The sequence below is a fragment of the Zea mays genome, chromosome 1 (assembly GCF_902167145.1).
Source record: "Zea mays cultivar B73 chromosome 1, Zm-B73-REFERENCE-NAM-5.0, whole genome shotgun sequence".
Lineage (NCBI taxonomy): Eukaryota > Viridiplantae > Streptophyta > Magnoliopsida > Poales > Poaceae > Zea > Zea mays.
Window position 1 is genome coordinate 249,633,232 of NC_050096.1, and position 18,844 is coordinate 249,652,075.

General features: G+C 47.5%; 2 pseudogenes across 1 annotated transcript; one reads left to right on the plus strand and one right to left on the minus strand.

Annotated features, from left to right (window-relative positions):
* Positions 1 to 6,417: 6,417 nt before the first annotated feature.
* On the plus strand, positions 6,418 to 7,914 carry LOC109943520 (uncharacterized; annotated as a pseudogene).
* Positions 7,915 to 14,370: 6,456 nt separating this feature from the next.
* On the minus strand, positions 14,371 to 15,717 carry LOC111347729 (uncharacterized; annotated as a pseudogene). Its single transcript, NR_151823.1, has 2 exons — positions 14,767 to 15,717; positions 14,371 to 14,676 (listed from the first exon to the last, which is right to left on the minus strand). The product of NR_151823.1 is annotated as an uncharacterized protein (transcript).
* Between the last annotated feature and the right edge of the window lie 3,127 nt (positions 15,718 to 18,844).

An 18,844-nucleotide genomic window follows, 5' to 3' on the forward strand; every position in this document is an offset into this window, starting at 1 on the left:
CTCGCTGCCGCCCGTTCCAACCGCGACGACAACCACCCCTGCCCTAGACAGCGAAGCGGCTTAGGCAGCAGCTTTGGGGCAGGTGTCACGGCAGGAGGGCTCTCCCCCGCTGAGGACGAGAACTAGCCATTCAGGCAGGGAGACGGAGACCCAGGGCCACTAGCGCCCTACATATCCCGACATGGCTGGAGGAAGTCTCCGTGGGGCTCAAGGACGCCCTTCACCCCCGGGCGCGGGGGGAAGAAAAGGGCAGCCGACCCACGCGGGGGCGGCCCCCCGACTCGCCTCATCTTCCATCTTGGCCTGGATGACGAAAATCCTTGAGGCCGAGGGAGGAGTAGAGGCCGCGGCCTGGCCCGCTTTCCCCACCGTCGAACTAGAGGTCACCATCTTGGGTGACCGCCGGTGGCGGGGTGTGGCCAGGCTGCGTGATGAAAATCCTTGAAGCCGAACGATGGCTGAGAGGTACCAACTCCCATGGAGTTGCGTTCCTCCAACGAGGAGGCGGAAAGGCGGCGGATACCCCCCATCCGGGGGCTTGGAAGATGGGAAGACACGACGCTTAAGGGAGGAAGAAGACATGGTTGCCTTCCGAAAGGAGTCTCCCTCCTTTTAAAGGCAACTCTCCCTACGTGCGCCCCCAGGCGCCGCGGGCTGAGTCTTCTCCAACACGCTCCAAGGCCCTCCCCTGCGACTCGGGGGCTGGGTCCCGCATGTCATGCAAGCCGGCTCAGGGCAGAAGAAGCCAAACCGCCGCGCGTGGTGCGCATGACCGTCCAGCGGTTACAAGCGACCCCCCATTTTCGCCCAGACCAACGGGCAGAAGGGGCGGGCAGCCATGCAGGCGGCATGCAACCGCGCCAGATGGACGCGCTTCTCCGACTTCTGACACGCCAGCTTGGGAACCCAGGCCCACGCGTCGAGCAACCGGCGCGCCAGTTGCTGCATGCAAGCAACCGCACCGCCACTTGTGCCACCATCGCGCCTCTTCGGTTGCGGAGCCTATGCCGCGACTCGAGGCGACCCAACAGCGCCAGCCTGGCGCGTCGGTCAAAGCGACCGAAAGTGGGCCGGCAGTAATAGCGGTGGCAGGCGGGCGGGCGCAGCGGTCACGTCGTCAGCCAGGCTCACGTCCCATCCTGGGACAGCAAGAGAGCGTCCTCTCACGGCGTGGAGACGGTGCACCCGTGACCCGTTCCTCGAACGGATCGCACGCGCGCAACGGCCGCCCCGCCAACCACTCGCCCCGTCGCATTAACTCCGCGGCGGGACACGCGGCGCCTCTGGCAGGAGGAGCGCGCGACGCTCCACCTTCGCCGTAATAACCGCGTCAGAAAAGGTACGCCACGTCATTCGATTTCGTATCCTTTTCCTTTTTCCTCTTTCTCTATCTCTTGCAACAGGGACTGGGAAAGGGGGATACCCCGAAAAGGACCCTTCTCCGCGAAGGAACCGGGCTCCGAGCCCCCCACTACTGATCAGGGGTTCGAAGGCTGGCCCTCCGAAGGGTTCAACAGTCGCCTCAGATCGCGTGGGCCCGACACCCACTACTGGTCAGGGGTTCGAAGGCCGGCCCCCCGAAGGGTTCCATGGCCGCCTCAGGCTACTCGGGCTCCGCGCCCATTACTGATCAGGGGTTCGAAGGCTGGCCCCCGAAGGGTTCACAGTCGCCTCAGACACCGAGCGAGGGATGACCAGGGGTACGTTCGATACATAACCGAGGCTCGGGCTGCGCTCCCGAGGTACCCTAGGACATTTCCGAGACCAGCGGGAACGATCTTGTAACGGAATCCCATCGGAGGGAGGCATCGAGCCCTCGGACCCCGTCGCCAGGGGACCGGGTCCGGCAAATCACCCGCAGGTACTTTTGGGCGTGCCTCTGGGCCCCTAGCCGACCCCCAACGAACGGGGCACGGACGTCCACTCGGATTACCCGCTTGCAGCTCACCGGAGACACCATGTTCGGTGCCCATCGAGGGTAACATGGCGCACTCCCCCCCTCCTCCTTGCGGAAAGGCGACGTAGGGGCGTATGTAAAAAGTCGAGTCTGTCCCTGATCGTCCTCTCGCCCTGTGCAGAGGCTCGGGGGCTGCTCTCGCAAAAACCGGCTCCGGCCAAATCGTTGACAGCGTCAACATACCAGCCCGAGAGCTTGGGCCCCGACCGTGCACCCGGGCTACGGCCAGTTTGCATGAGGGAACGACCAGACCAGTCGAAGCGTTACGCGAGGTATTAAGACCTCGAAGGAGTGTAACCACTCCTCCGAGGCCTCGGGGGCTACACCCGGCGGGTGCGCTCGCGCGCACCCACCGGAACGAAATGCAACCGAGAAAGGCTGGTCCCCTTGCAAAAAAGTGCGACAAAAGCCTCCAAGCGAGTGCTAACACTCCCTTCGAGGCTCGGGGGCTACTGTCGGGGACCATAATTAGGGGTACCCTCAAGACGCCTAATTCTCAGCTGGTAACCCCCATCAGCATAAAGCTGCAAAGGCCTGATGGGTACGATTAAGTCAGGGATCAGTCCACACGAGTGACTCGATCACGCTTCACCCGAGCCTAGCCTCGGCCAAGGGCAGCCGACCTCGAGAGACTTCCGTCTCGCCCGAGGCCCCCTTTTTATGGCGGACACATCACCGGCTCGCCCGAGGCCTTGGCTTCGCTCAGAAGCAACCTTGACTAAATCACCACACCGACTGACCAAATTGCAGGGGCATTTAACGCAAAGGTGGCCTGACACCTTTATCCTGACACGCGCCCCCGGCAGAGCCGAAGTGACCGCCGTCACTCCACCGCTCCACTGGCCAGTCTGACAGAAGGACAGCGCCGCCTGCGCCACTCCGACTGCAGTGCCACTCGACAGAGTGAGTCTAACAGGCAGTCAGGCCTTGCCAAAGGCGCCACGGCGAACTCCGCTCCGCCCGACCCCAGGGCTCGGACTCGGGCTAAGACCCGGAAGACGGCGAACTCCGCTCCGCCCGACCCCAGGGCTCGGACTCGGGCTAAGACCCGGAAGACGGCGAACTCCGCTCCGCCCGACCCCAGGGCTCAGACTCGGGCTAAGACCCGGAAGACGGCGAACTCCGCTCCGCCCGACCCCAGGGCTCGGACTCGGGCTAAGACCCGGAAGACGGCGAACTCCGCTCCGCCCGACCCCAGGGCTCGGACTCGGGCTAACACCCGGAAGACGGCGAACTCCGCTCCTCCCGACCCCAGGGCTCGGACTCGGGCTAACACCCGGAAGACGACGAAACTCCGCTTCGCCCGACCCCAGGGCTCGGACTCCGCCCTGGCCTCGGCCGAACGACTTCCGCCTCGCCCGACCCCTTGGCTCGGGCTCGGCCACGGCAACGGAAGGCAGACTCAACCTCGGCTTCGGAGGAACCTCCACGTCGCCCTGCCTAGGGCACAGACCGCCACGTCAACAGGGAGCGCCATCATCATCCTACCCCGAATCGACTCGGGTCACGGAGAACAAGACCGGCGTCCCATCCGGCCAGCTCCGCCGGAGGGGCAATGATGGCGCTCCACAAGCTCTATGACGACGGCGGCCCCCAGCTCTCTTACGGAAGCAGGACGACGTCAGTAGGGACTCGACCGCTCCAACAGTTGTCCCTCCACCAGGCTCCGCCGCACCTCCGACAGCCACGACATCACGCCAGCAGGGTGCCCAGATCTCTCCGGCTGCCACATAGGCATGTACCTAGGGCGCTAGCTCTCCCTCCGCTAGACACGTAGCACTCTGCTACACCCCTCATTGTACACCTGGATCCTCTCCTTACGACTATAAAAGGGAGGACCAGGGCCTTCTTAGAGAAGGTTGGCCGCGCGGGACCGAGGACGGGACAGGCGCTCTCTTGGGGCCGCTCGCTTCCCTCACCCGCGTGGACGCTTGTAACCCCCCTACTGCAAGCGCACCTGACCTGGGCGCGGGACGAACACGAAGGCCGCGGGACTTCCACCTCTCTCACGCTCGACTCCGGCCACCTCGCCTCTCCCCCCTTCGCGCTCGCCCACGCGCTCGACCCATCTGGGCTGGGGCACGCAGCACACTCACTCGTCGGCTTAGGGACCCCCCTGTCTCGAAACGCCGACAAGACTCTCACTAATTTGGTTCACTAACTTAGCAAGACGTATACTTGTTACTTATATAATTAGGCCCAATTGTATTAGTTATATTATCATGTGTTCAACCAAGGTCAAAACGAGGAAACAATCGACTCAAGAAATACACCACAGAGTAGAGCAATCCACCAAACATAATAAAATTAGGACAGCAACACAGCAGTTGCTTGTTTCAGTCATAACTCTTCAAATATTTATCCAAAAATAGTGAACAAATACTTTTTGGAAAGCTTGGGAAACGCTCTACAACTTTGGTATTATCGTCTCAATATGACTAGACTCTTAGCAAAGTCGAACTGTGCAAAAATAACAGGTTTGTCCAGGTTGAACAGATTCAGACTTGCGACTTCAAAAATTCACAACTACAGATTCAGACATCCAAACAAATTGATTCTAGACTTTCTGGAAAGGTAATAAAATTGTCTACATATCATTTATAAACATCTTAAGGTGATTCAATATTTAACTAAGGATAAAAGACACTAGAAGGCTTTGCTGTCCAGAATTGGACAGATTCAGTCTTCAGACTTTAAACATCCATAACTTAATATTCAGATCACCAAAAAGAGTGATCCAAGACTTTTTGGAAAGCTTAGCAAAAGTACTACATGAATTTTATAATCACCAAGAAGTGATTCTATGTTGAACTGAATCAAACAATTCAGTTTTCGAAATCTGTTCTGTCAGTGGACAGAACACAGCAACCATTTTGTAAAATTCATAATTCCCAAGCTGTCAGGCCTATGGTTGTGAAATTTTAACACAAGCAAGATAAGAAAAGCATCTACAACTTTCTTATAATGACTATGAATAGATTGTAACATTAGCTTAAGCAAACAATTCACTCTCTGAAATTTGTACAGAGATTGGACAGATTAAGTTACTGAATTTGCGAAAAGCACAACTTCTAAACGATCAGACTTATGGCTGTCAAATTTTAACACCAGCAAGATAATAAAGTTATCTACCACTTTTCTATAGCACATATCTACAGAAAATACAATTTAGTTTATCAAACATACAACACAGGGAAATCACTGCGTGTAGCCTAAAACAACAACTAATAAAATTCAGCTTCTATTTACTTCAAAAATTGCCGCGTTCTAGAGACTTGAACCATTCTAACACTTTACCATCTGTTAGAGTTAAAACAATCGAATTAGGACCAACAAGTAGACTTACTAATTTTATACAAATTATTTTGTGCGCTAGAATTTCCGTACACAATCAACAACACATTCACCACAATAATCAAACCCGGTATAAATGTGTATATCGATTGCGCCCTTCACACACTAATTTGTATTGAACATTACTACTTTTCATCCGCGACCATAAACATACGCATTTAGACTACAATAAGCAAATCATCGTGATTACGAGCTTAACCAAAGCTATCTAACAGTCGGCTAACTAGAGCAACGACATAGACCGCTAAATAACATATACGTTGGCTTGCCTATTATTATCACAATCCGAGACTCAACATACACTGCCACATTTTTATAAACACACATACTCATAAGTATTTTCGCACATCGACCAATCTATACGAATCGTAAACCACTGATCTCCACATCGCAATCACCACGCATTTACTTCCCAAATCATGAACACATAACGCGTATTGACCCGACTCAAGATATAGAAGAAGCGATGACTACTTTAGCATGTCACCACATCTCTATATAAGCCAAAACAATTTCTACTATCGACTAAGAGTTCTAAGTATTTAACACATTATTACTTTCCACGCGCAAATAAACCTCAACTTAACATTAACACCAGTGGATTTTTACAAAACTCATCATGCGCATAACCTCGTCTCGCATGCAACCATATGGTGGCGTGCACTCGAGACGCTTCGATCAATGTGGCGCGACCACTAATATATGAACTCCGACACTCACATCTTAATAACACATCCTCCACGCAAACTAGTATTTTCTAAACTACTCGTCACATTACTAAATATATTCCCGATATAATCACGAATCCCATCACATTGCATAAAACAATTATACTTTTCACATAAACACATATCAATGCATTTCCCAAAACATAATCCGCATTTTGTAACTTAGTTTTTCGCATCAAACAATCGCATCGCATATTTTCCTATCAAAATAAAAATATCCGAGTTCTTTTCTACTTCATTTTCTTCTCTACACGCGTCCATTCATACAAATATATTTTCACACACATATAAACACGCAGGCACATCATCGACCGAATACGTAAATAAAACAAATCGCGAATCATTCAAGGCGAACAACCTGGCGAACTCGCGTCGTGCATGCATGCCATTAGTTTGGGCTCTTTGCCGACGAGCGATGCGCGAGGCGTGACGTCGATAAGGGCTGCGATTAAATGACATACACAATCATTTCACAGCTTATTAGTTCAGTCATTTTATAAATTCAAGGAACATGGGACAGCGAGGAGCTCACCGCGGGTTTCGACGATGACGCGTAGACTCTGCGCAGATCGACGACGTGAGGCCCGTTCTGACGAGCGCGACGCAGCGAAGGGCGTCGCTGCTGCTGCTGCTCGAGCGAGGACGCAGACCGGTGAAGGAGCACGTGAGGAGGAGCTCGGCGTGTGCCCCAGCCCGATGCCGAGGGATGGCAGCGGCCAGACTTGCCGGAGAAGAAGGTCGGCGTGGGGAGAACTTGGACTGCAGGAACAGCAGGGGGAGGAGGTCGACTGCTACTGGCTGAGGGAGATGGTGGGAAAAAAGGAGCCTGAGCTAGTGCCCACAGGTCCGAGGGGAGGCAGGGACGCTCGGTCCTGGGCTTGCCGTGCGCAGGTTAGGGGAAGAAACAGAGAAGGGAGGCGCCATGGGAGGAAACACAGGGGCAAGTGACCATGGGGATATCAGCAGGGGAGGCATCGATGAGATGGAGGATCGGACTAGCTCGGCACTGCTACAGCGCGCCATAGAGAGCAGGAGCGAGGAGGGGCACCATGAAGCGAGGCAGTCAGCCGCCGACGAGATCTCCATGGACGAGCAGGAAAGGCATCGGCCATCAATGGAGAGCTGGGATTGGATGGAGCAGGGTAGCGCCAAGAGATGGTGCCCTCGCCAGCACTCCACCATGGAGGAGCAGAGGCAGGGGGCCGAGAGGGAGAAGCCCGAGCTCGTAGGGAGAGACACAGCAAGAGCGCGCGCCGGCCATGGGGACCTCCTGCTCGGCAAATCCCACGCACGAGCAGAGAGAGTCACGGCGCGCTGCTGATTTCCATGGGGGAGGAGGAATCCTGCTGGGGGAAGGTGCCAAGGAAAGGGTGGCGCCATAGGAGAAGCCATAGCTCGGCTAGGGAAGGAGCTGGGCGGCCATGGAGCTTCAATGTCCGAGGAGTCAGGGAGATGGAGTCGCTGCCTACCGCCGTGTGGGAGAGAGGGGATTATGTGGGGAGAGGAGTGGCTAGCTAGGATTTAACGAAACATCGCTGGCACTCCATTGGCTCGCGTGGACGGCAACCGGGATTGGCCAGCAGGCGTTGCCCAGGCTGAGCGGCCACTCGGCGGCTCTGCTTGCCTGTTGGCGGGGGTGGCGTGCGTGCGTAGCTTGTGTCCTTGTGTTTCCTATTTTTATTTCCTTTTTTTCTTTTTTTGTTTGCACGACCCATGACAGCGAATCAAGAAAATAACGAATTAAGAAAACTAGGTTTTAAACTCCCCACTAAAATTAATTGTCGATGTGTTTCAAACTACATGAGATCACGACAAATGAACGCTGCGACAGATCTGACAGAAATTCAAGTCGACGTTGCTCGAAGAAAAAAAAAATGTCTTGACTCAAATTTGATCGTGCTCTTGAATTAGAACCTCATAGCTCGGATTAAAATTAAATAACACGAATTGTTCATTTTTAAGAATTATTGCTGCTTTTGTTCGTGCCGAAGATACAATTTTTGCTCCTGCGGAAATCGTCTCTACGGAGAACAGAGCGGATTAGAGTTCCGACGAACAAACGATTGAGCGATTAACTCGGCCGAGAGTCTGATTTGATTTCGTTCGAAAATAATTCCCTACGCATGATTCAAAATAAAATCGTCTTGAGATACGACCGGCTTTCGGATTTTCGATTGAAGGAGATAAATCACGATATCTAAAAATCATTGCGGATGTTGATTTTTGAATTTATATTGGACACAGAGATTTTAAGCCGAGTTGGATAAAGATTTATTAGAGGACGACACATTGGAGGTTCCGCTTGAGAACACGAACTCGGATGAATTTTTTGGACATAGATCGAGTATCGAGAAATTGGATTCGGACATAGTTCGACTAGCAACTGTCGAGCGCTTGATTAAATGAGCTTTAGACAAGATTTAAAAATCAAGATTGGTTTCCGAGTTTGCATTCGCGTGGAGAATAAAAGTTTTAACAGGCTCCAAATTCGGCCTTCTGAGATTGAATAAAATCAGAAATCGGTGAAACCTTCACAAGTAACTTGATAATTGGAGATAAACGCGATCGAGAAATAGAATTTTTCACTGAGCATCAGAGATTAGGATAAATCTCCCGACATAACGTGAAATAGACACCTGGGGTGTCACAGCCTTCCCCCCTTAAAAGAATCTCGTCCCGAGATTCGAATGAGGATCTTTAAGGGTGGAGAAGCATGTAACTCCAGGCTGAGGATAGATGCAAATTCATGATATGGTATCTGACGACATACGGAAGATAGATTTGGACTGAATACCGTGACATATTGAGACAAAATGCCACGACCACTTTGAGAGAATGTTCACAAAACACAGCACATCGGTGTAGTTCCATAATGGATCACAACTATTAACTGCGATACCTGCGCGTGCCGAGCAGCTCAACCATGTGTGCACCATAGTAGGCTCTCGGTTTCGTCGCGGCACCATCAGTTGTTGGTCATAATACCATTATCAAACGCAACCAACGATAAATCCACGTGACATAAATAGATGGAGCCCGTGAGAGTTTGGCTCAGAGAATGTGACTGAAGTTGAAGTAAAGATTGTTGGCAAAAGAGCATCACATTAGAATTTTCTTTAACTCAGAGAACTATTTTATGATCAACACGGAGATTACCAGGCCAGAGATTAGTACGAGATGGGATACGAGAAGGAAGCACTCAAGAGATCATGATTACTGAGCTTCTCAGAGACACGAGGGAACCAAGACAACAGCAACATCCATTGAACCTAATGGACACACTGTCTAGAGAAAAAAAATCGATAAAACAGCGTCATGATCCTTAGAGAAGAGTATGAGAACGATCGTATTGAGATATTAGACTGATCCACATTTGATACATGAGAACAAGTTATAGCAGATAACCAGATAACGGAGCAGAATCAATGAAAGATCCAGAGATTCGGATGATAAGGCCACAACATGATTCGCAAAGGAAAAGATTACTAGATCCAGGCGAAAAGAGAGTTCATCAACTCAGATGGCTTCTAGGTTGAGCAGAGGAGAATTTAATGAGGATTTTGGACAAGGTTTCCCAAAAAAAGAATGTGAGGCTAGACATAGTTTGCGCGAACAGACAATAAACATTTTTTTACATAAACAAGTGCACAAGGAGGCCTTAGTCGATTTAGTGGTCAAGCTAAAGAGATCTACAAGCTGTGTTGGTGTAACTTCAAGCGTAAAACATGCAAGGGTTCAAAAAAACACTAACACAAGCATGTGATAAATTTTTTTGAAGATTTTACTTGCTAAACTTGAGGTTGTTTGGAGGGGGTCCTTTTTTTGGCAAAACGGGCAACAATTTTTATTAGCAAAAAGGGTTGAACAATTACAATACTACCTAGATGGCAAGGCAAGAGAGACACATAGCACGACCTAACAAGACTTACAATCTGACACGAGGTAAGGCATTTCTAACATAGCAGTACATCACATTATTCACAAGTTCTTATTATTGGAATAAAGGTGAGAGAAGCATGTTGATGCACAAGAGACAATTATAATGCGACAATCATGATGCATGCTCATTCTAGTCGTCTTCTCAGACCTAACTAATTTTTCGGGTGCTTCTACAGCATCCTAATAGTAGTAGTAATAGCCTTTATGGCCTATATAAATAGCCACCTAGCTACTCATCTATTTCCTAAGGCTTCACGTCCCAAGTCTATCATCATCGTCCTGACGATCTATCCAACATTGGTTTCTAAGCAAGTTTTACTTTTGAAAAGTTGGTAATCATGACTTATTGGCTTCTCTGTACTGGCATTCGCTCCGATACCAGCTGTGGCGGAACCACCCGGATTATTCCAGCTTAAGTGCCCAAGTCGCACCCTTAAAGGCAGCAACACACTTAAATCGGAATAACCCGTCAGTCCCTCGGATCTAGTCCGATAAAGCCACTTATCCAGGATCGAATACCACTAGCTCACTTGAAGGTGAGGCACAGAGAAATACAATAAAACATAATACCACAAATTTAATAAGTATCATTAGTGATTACATTATCGGAGTTTCGGAAATAATAACCATAAATTTTAATGCAGCGGAAATAACTAACGGAGAAAACCAAGTAACATGGCGAAGCCTGGCCACGCTACTCCTCCTGGTCCTCTCCTGCGGAAGCAGTAACCCACTCGACTGTCTATCCCGGTGGCAGGGATGGAGGCCAAGTCACACCATCAACCAAATCAAGGAGGTACCTGCAAAAATTATGCCACAAGCAAGGCTGAGTATACTAATACTCAGCTAGACTTACCCGGTGTGAGGAGTCTACTCCTCTACCTCTAGACCATGCAGCTGTTTGGCTGAGGGGTTTGGTTTGCCAAAAGCACTAGATGAGTCTAAAATCAAGTTTTAGCTTTTCAAGTTCTAGAATAATAATTTTAGACTAGATGAGAACCTATCTATTCATACATGGTATCAAACATTATATCAATCAACACCTTTAGCCAGTATCTCATTTCCACTTATTACTCAATGCAGTACAATGGATCAAGCAGTCTCATTAGCTGCGAGAAGCAGACGATTCGAATCGAGTTTTAACCTTGCAAGGTAAACCTAAACACACGACATGTCAGGGCACTCCGACCCCACACATGTCAACCGTCCCCATCGATTCCCCGTTCGCGTCCAGGCCTCACCACCTTGGCATACAATGCTCCACTGACCCAGCCGCCGCCGTGCAGTGGCCGCACTTGCACCCACCATATCTAGAATGGGAGACCCAGTCTCAGGTCGCGTGAAGGATAAAGTCCGCGCCCGGCTTCACTCAGGTACTAGGTTTACCGATTACCATTTTTTCCGACATGTGTTTAGTACTTTCAAACGCTTGACACAGGTATCCGCACATTAACCCTTATTCCAATTTCGTCTCGTAGACAACGCATCCCCATGGATCCGTGTCCACAGACCATCACCATTCTGTTATAAAAAATGGATACAACCAATTCCTGACCTCGCGCGAGTGCTAGAAAAATCACTCGACTTCTACCGAGATCCTGATTTAGCATAGCAGCTACTCGACCTAGCATACTAGTATCCATCTGAAAAGGAATCCTGAGTTCATGCAACTAGGGTTTCAACCAACTCCTACACTTAAGTGCACGGTACAAGCCTACAAACATTAAGTGTAGTAAAATAGCATATATAAACGGTTATGCATAAAACCGGGGCTTGCCTTTAATTTAACACTTAGGTAGTGTTTGCTGGGGGAGGTACTCGCTTGGCGAGCATCCACTGGTTAAGTCCATCCTTCCTTGGGTCGTCCACCGACTGCACCTTGTGGTTGGCACCACATCACTTGCACGATCATCCTCTCTCGGTCCTAAATGAGATGCAAGATGCATATGCATGAATATGATGAAAAATACCACAAGATATACAAAGACACAGTAGCGAACTAACATTAATTTAGAAGACACCGTAAACCACCACACGTTAGCATTAGTTATCTACACGTCATCGGCATACATAGTCGCTACCACTGGAAAGATGACGACGCTTACTTAATTTACTTAACCAATACAAACATGACCACACAAGCATGAGCACAAGTTTCTACCACGTTCACTTTAATCATCCATTAGTTATCTAACATTAAATTAGTTAAGTACACAAGTTCGCTACGACTTATATATAGATAGACTTAGTTGAAAAGGAACTAAACACTTAATTGGACTTTAAAATTACTCACTAGGCAAACACTTATTAGACTCTCACTAATTTGGTTCACTAACTTAGCAAGACGTATACTTGTTACTTATATAATTAGGCCCAATTGTATTAGTTATATTATCATGTGTTCAACCAAGGTCAAAACGAGGAAACAGTCGACTCAAGAAATACACCACAGAGTAGAGCAATCCACCAAACATAATAAAATTAGGACAGCAACACAGCAGTTGCTTGTTTCAGTCATAACTCTTCAAATATTTATCCAAAAATAGTGAACAAATACTTTTTGGAAAGCTTGGGAAACGCTCTACAACTTTGGTATTATCGTCTCAATATGACTAGACTCTTAGCAAAGTCGAACTGTGCAAAAATAACAGGTTTGTCCAGGTTGAACAGATTCAGACTTGCGACTTCAAAAATTCACAACTACAGATTCAGACATCCAAACAAATTGATTCTAGACTTTCTGGAAAGTTAATAAAATTGTCTACATATCATTTATAAACATCTCAAGGTGATTCAATATTTAACTAAGGATAAAAGACACTAGAAGGCTTTGCTGTCCAGAATTGGACAGATTCAGTCTTCAGACTTTAAACATCCATAACTTAATATTCAGATCACCAAAAAGAGTGATCCAAGACTTTTTGGAAATCTTAGCAAAAGTACTACATGAATTTTATAATCACCAAGAAGTGATTTTATGTTGAATTGAATCAAACAATTCAGTTTTCGAAATCTGTTCTGTCAGTGGACAGAACACAGCAACCATTTTGTAAAATTCATAATTCCCAAGCTGTCAGGCCTATGGTTGTGAAATTTTAACACAAGCAAGATAAGAAAAGCATCTACAACTTTCTTATAATGACTATGAACAGATTGTAACATTAGCTTAAGCAAACAATTCACTCTCTGAAATCTGTACAGAGATTGGACAGATTAAGTTACTGAATTTGCGAAAAGCACAACTTCTAAACGATCAGACTTATGGCTGTCAAATTTTAACACCAGCAAGATAATAAAGTTATCTACCACTTTTCTATAGCACATATCTACAGAAAATACAATTTAGTTTATCAAACATACAACACAGGGAAATCACTGCGTGCAGCCTAAAACAGCAACTAATAAAATTCAGCTTCTATTTACTTCAAAAATTGCCGCGTTCTAGAGACTTGAACCATTCTAACACTTTACCATCTGTTAGAGTTAAAACAATCGAATTAGGACCAACAAGTAGACTTACTAATTTTATACAAATTATTTTGTGCGCTAGAATTTCCGTACACAATCAACAACACATTCACCACAATAATCAAACCCGGTATAAATGTGTATATCGATTGCGCCCTTCACACACTAATTTGTATTGAACATTACTACTTTTCATCCGCGACCATAACCATACGCATTTAGACTACAATAAGCAAATCATCGTGATTACGAGCTTAACCAAAGCTATCTAACAGTCGGCTAACTAGAGCAACGACATAGACCGTTAAATAACATATACGTTGGCTTGCCTATTATTATCACAATCCGAGACTCAACATACACTGCCACATTTTTATAAACACACATACTCATAAGTATTTTCGCACATCGACCAATCTATATGAATCGTAAACCACTGATCTCCACATCGCAATCACCACGCATTTACTTCCCAAATCATGAACACATAACGCGTATTGACCCGACTCAAGATATAGAAGAAGCGATGACTACTTTAGCATGTCACCACATCTCTATATAAGCCAAAACAATTTCTACTATCAACTAAGAGTTTTAAGTATTTAACACATTATTACTTTCCACGCGCAAATAAACCTCAACTTAACATTAACACCAGTGGATTTTTACAAAACTCATCATGCGCATAACCTCGTCTCGCATGCAACCATATGGTGGCGTGCACTCGAGACGCTTCGATCAATGTGGCGCGACCACTAATATATGAACTCCGACACTCACGTCTTAATAACACATCCTCCACGCAAACTAGTATTTTCTAAACTACTCGTCACATTACTAAATATATTCCCGATATAATCACGAATCCCATCACATTGCATAAAACAATTATACTTTTCACATAAACACATATCAATGCATTTCCCAAAACATAATCCGCATTTTGTAACTTAGTTTTTCGCATCAAACAATCGCATCGCATATTTTCCTATCAAAATAAAAATATCCGAGTTCTTTTCTACTTCATTTTCTTTTCTACACGCGTCCATTCATACAAATATATTTTCACACACATATAAACACGCAGGCACATCATCGACCGAATACGTAAATAAAACAAATCGCGAATCATTCAAGGCGAACAACGTGGCGAACTCGCGTCGCGCATGCATGCCATTAGTTTGGGCTCTTTGCCGACGAGCGATGCGCGAGGCGTGACGTCGACAAGGGCTGCGATTAAACGACATACACAATCATTTCACAGCTTATTAGTTCAGTCATTTTATAAATTCAAGGAACATGGGACAGCGAGGAGCTCACCGCGGGTTTCGACGATGACGCGTAGACTCTGCGCAGATCGACGACGTGAGGCCCGTTCTGACGAGCGCGACACAGCGAAGGGCGTCGCTGCTGCTGCTGCTCGAGCGAGGACGCAGACCAGCGAAGGAGCACGTGAGGAGGAGCTCGGCGTGTGCCCCAGCCCGATGCCGAGGGATGGCAGCGGCCAGACTTGCCGGAGAAGAAGGTCGGCGTGGGGAGAACTTGGACTGCAGGAACAGCAGGGGGAGGAGGTCGACTGCTACTGGCTGAGGGAGATGGTGGGAAAAAAGGAGCCTGAGCTAGTGCCCACAGGTCCGAGGGGAGGCAGGGACGCTCGGTCCTGGGCTTGCCGTGCGCAGGTTAGGGGAAGAAACAGAGAAGGGAGGCGCCATGGGAGGAAACACAGGGGCAAGTGACCATGGGGATATCAGCAGGGGAGGCATCGATGAGATGGAGGATCGGACTAGCTCGGCACTGCTACAGCGCGCCATAGGGAGCAGGAGCGAGGAGGGGCACCATGAAGCGAGGCAGTCAGCCGCCGACGAGATCTCCATGGACGAGCAGGAAAGGCATTGGCCATCAATGGAGAGCTGGGATTGGATGGAGCAGGGTAGCGCCAAGAGATGGTGCCCTCGCCAGCACTCCACCATGGAGGAGCAGAGGCAGGGGGGCGAGAGGGAGAAGCCCGAGCTCGTAGGGAGAGACACAGCAAGAGCGCGCGCCGGCCATGGGGACCTCCTGCTCGGCAAATCCCACGCACGAGCAGAGAGAGTCGCGGCGCGCTGCTGATTTCCATGGGGGAGGAGGAATCCTGCTGGGGGAAGGTGCCGAGGGAAAGGGTGGCGCCATAGGAGAAGCCATAGCTCGGCTAGGGAAGGAGCTGGGCGGCCATGGAGCTTCGATGTCCGAGGAGTCAGGGAGATGGAGTCGCTGCCTGCCGCCGTGTGGGAGAGAGGGGATTGTGTGGGCAGAGGAGTGGCTGGCTAGGATTTAACGAAACGTCGCTGGCACTCCATTGGCTCGCGTGGACGGCAACCGGGATTGGCCAGCAGGCGTTGCCCAGGCTGAGCGGCCACTCGGCGGCTCTGCTTGCCTGTTGGCGGGGGTGGCGTGCGTGCGTAGCTTGTGTCCTTGTGTTTTCTATTTTTATTTCCTTTTTTTCTTTTTTTGTTTGCACGACCCATGACAGCGAATCAAGAAAATAACGAATTAAGAAAACTAGGTTTTAAACTCCCCACTAAAATTAATTGTCGATGTGTTTCAAACTACATGAGATCACGACAAATGAACGCTGCGACAGATCTGACAGAAATTCAAGTCGACGTTGCTCGAAGAAAAAAAAAGTGTCTTGACTCAAATTTGATCGTGCTCTTGAATTAGAACCTCATAGCTCGGATTAAAATTAAATAACACGAATTGTTCATTTTTAAGAATCATTGCTGCTTTTGTTCGTGCCAAAGATACAATTTTTGCTCCTGCGGAAATCGTCTCTACGAAGAACAGAGCGGATTAGAGTTCCGACGAACAAACGATTGAGCGATTAACTCGGTCGAGAGTCTGATTTGATTTCGTTCGAAAATAATTCCCTACGCATGATTCAAAATAAAATCGTCTTGAGATACGACCGGCTTTCAGATTTTCGATTGAAGGAGATAAATCGCGATATCTAAAAATCATTGCGGATGTTGATTTTTGAATTTAGATTGGACACAGAGATTTTAAGCCGAGTTGGATAAAGATTTATTAGAGGACGACACATTGGAGGTTCCGCTTGAGAACACGGACTCGGATTAATTTTTTGGACATAGATCGAGTATTGAGAAATTGGATTCGGACATAGTTCGACTAGCAACTGTCGAGCGCTTGATTAAATGAGCTTTAGACGAGATTTAAAAATCAAGATTGGTTTCCGAGTTTGCATTCGCGTGGAGAATAAAAGTTTTAACATGCTCCAAATTCGGCCTTCTGAGATTGAATAAAATCAGAAATCGGTGAAACCTTCACAAGTAACTTGATAATTGGAGATAAACGCGATCGAGAAATAGAATTTTTCACTGAGCATCAGAGATTAGGATAAATCTCCCGACATAACGCGAAATAGACACCTGGGGTGTCACAGCCAGCACCCCCAACAGCAACGCGACTTTAGGGAGGAGTCCGAAGCTCATACAGTCAACAGTACTGTACCAGAATCGAAGCACATATATTGAGGAATATCCTACTCTTTGAAGTACTTTTGTCTTTTATGCCATTTTACTTTTTTTGTATGAGAAACAAGTAATGAAAAACTCAGTTTCAACTTCTTGTAATAATTCTGCAAACACCAGATTGAAATATATCTTCTTCATAGGGAATGCAGAGCCAAAATTGACGAAGCTAGAAAAAGTCGTTCCTAAGGGAGAGCAGCGTAAGTTTTCGGCGCAAAAGCGTTCCTAAGGGAATGCAGTGCCAAAATTGACGAAGCTACAAAAAGTCGTTCCTAAGGGAGCGCAGCGTAAGTTTTCTGCTCAAAAGTCATTCCAAAGGGAATGCAGAGCCAAATACCATCGAAATATAAGGCGAAGAAGTTCAAAAGTTGTTCCTAAGGGGATGCAGAACTTATACTGCTGAAATATAAGGTGAAAAAGTTCAAAAGTCATTCCTAAGGGGATGCAGAACTTATACCACCGAAATAGAAGGTGAAGAAGCTCAAAAGTCGTTCCTAAGGGGATGCAGAGCTTAGACTCAAAAGACATTCCTAAGGGGATGCAGTCTTCCGTGAATCAGTGTGGGCGTATGTGTGGGTGTTAAAGCATCATCATATTGCATCATATCATCGCATCATCTAGCATAGCATCACATCATACATCATATCCCATCAACATAAAAGATTGGATACGAAGCAAACCCTTGGAAGTACTTCGATTGAATGAAAATGTGCTAAGGCACGAAGCAAGCTTCGGGTGACAATTCTATCAGGTCTGCCCTAGAAGGGATTTCCTTCTTCACGAAGCATGAAAAGAAGGGAAGGTGTATTTTCGCCGAAGGCTCAAAAAGCGGTATGTGTGTACGTTTCATGCATCGCAAAGAAATAGATGACAACAATTTACATATTTGATTCAATGATTACATACATCAAATGTCACTTAGTTTTGTCACAATAGAAGCTTAATCTTCCTTCAATTGTTCTATACATCAAGCATTTCAAAACATTATTACAATAAAATTTATTCTTCTATAAGCACTTTCTCTGCAACTTCGTTCAAAAGTTTATCGACGACTTCGTCGATAATGGAGTCTGCCATGCTTATAATATCCAGTGCTTCCTCCATTTCTGGATCAGCTAGGGGATCGTACGGCTCCGGAGGCGGGGATAGTTCAGCTGAAGTAGGTAAATAGATTAGTTCGAAGCCACAAAGCAAGTACCGAAGCGAAAATAATAAAAAAACAATACCTATACGCCTTTCGCGTTTAGCAGCCTCTTCAGCTCGCTTCGCTTCTTCCCGGGCGTCGTGGGCGTATTTTTCATTCTTTTTTATAATCTCGTGGGCCAGCTCTCGGCCACCGTTCACCCAGACATCGTTATAAAACTTCCCGCATATTAAAGTTGCTTCGGCTGATGGATCCTTCGTATCCTCTATGGAGAAGGCAGCTTCGGCCTAGGCTATAGCCTTAATGTGATCACATCCGGCCTTCTCCAAAGTAGCTGAGATTCCTCGCGCGTCAGAAAATGCACAAATATCCCCGTGATCATTCAAAATTTCCTTGAAGGCTTCAGCTTCTCCACTTATCCATTCAACAACGCCCTCGGGGTCGCCTCGTATGAAATTTTCTTCAGAAGAGTAGGCACCCACTTTGGCGAAGCTAGTTTTTAATTTCTTCACGCAATCCAAGGATTTCTCAAAGCACCTTTCCTTGGATTCGCGAAGTTCTTCAACATTTTTCTCTAGCTTATTTTTCCAGTATTCACTGATCTCTTGGTTAGCCTGTGCGAGCGCGCACCTCTCATTAGCTTTGGCCAGATGCCTCCGAAGGTCTTCAACCTCAGTTTTTTGGGCTTCGGTTTGAGCTTTGTATTGAGCTTCGCCTTCTTTTATTT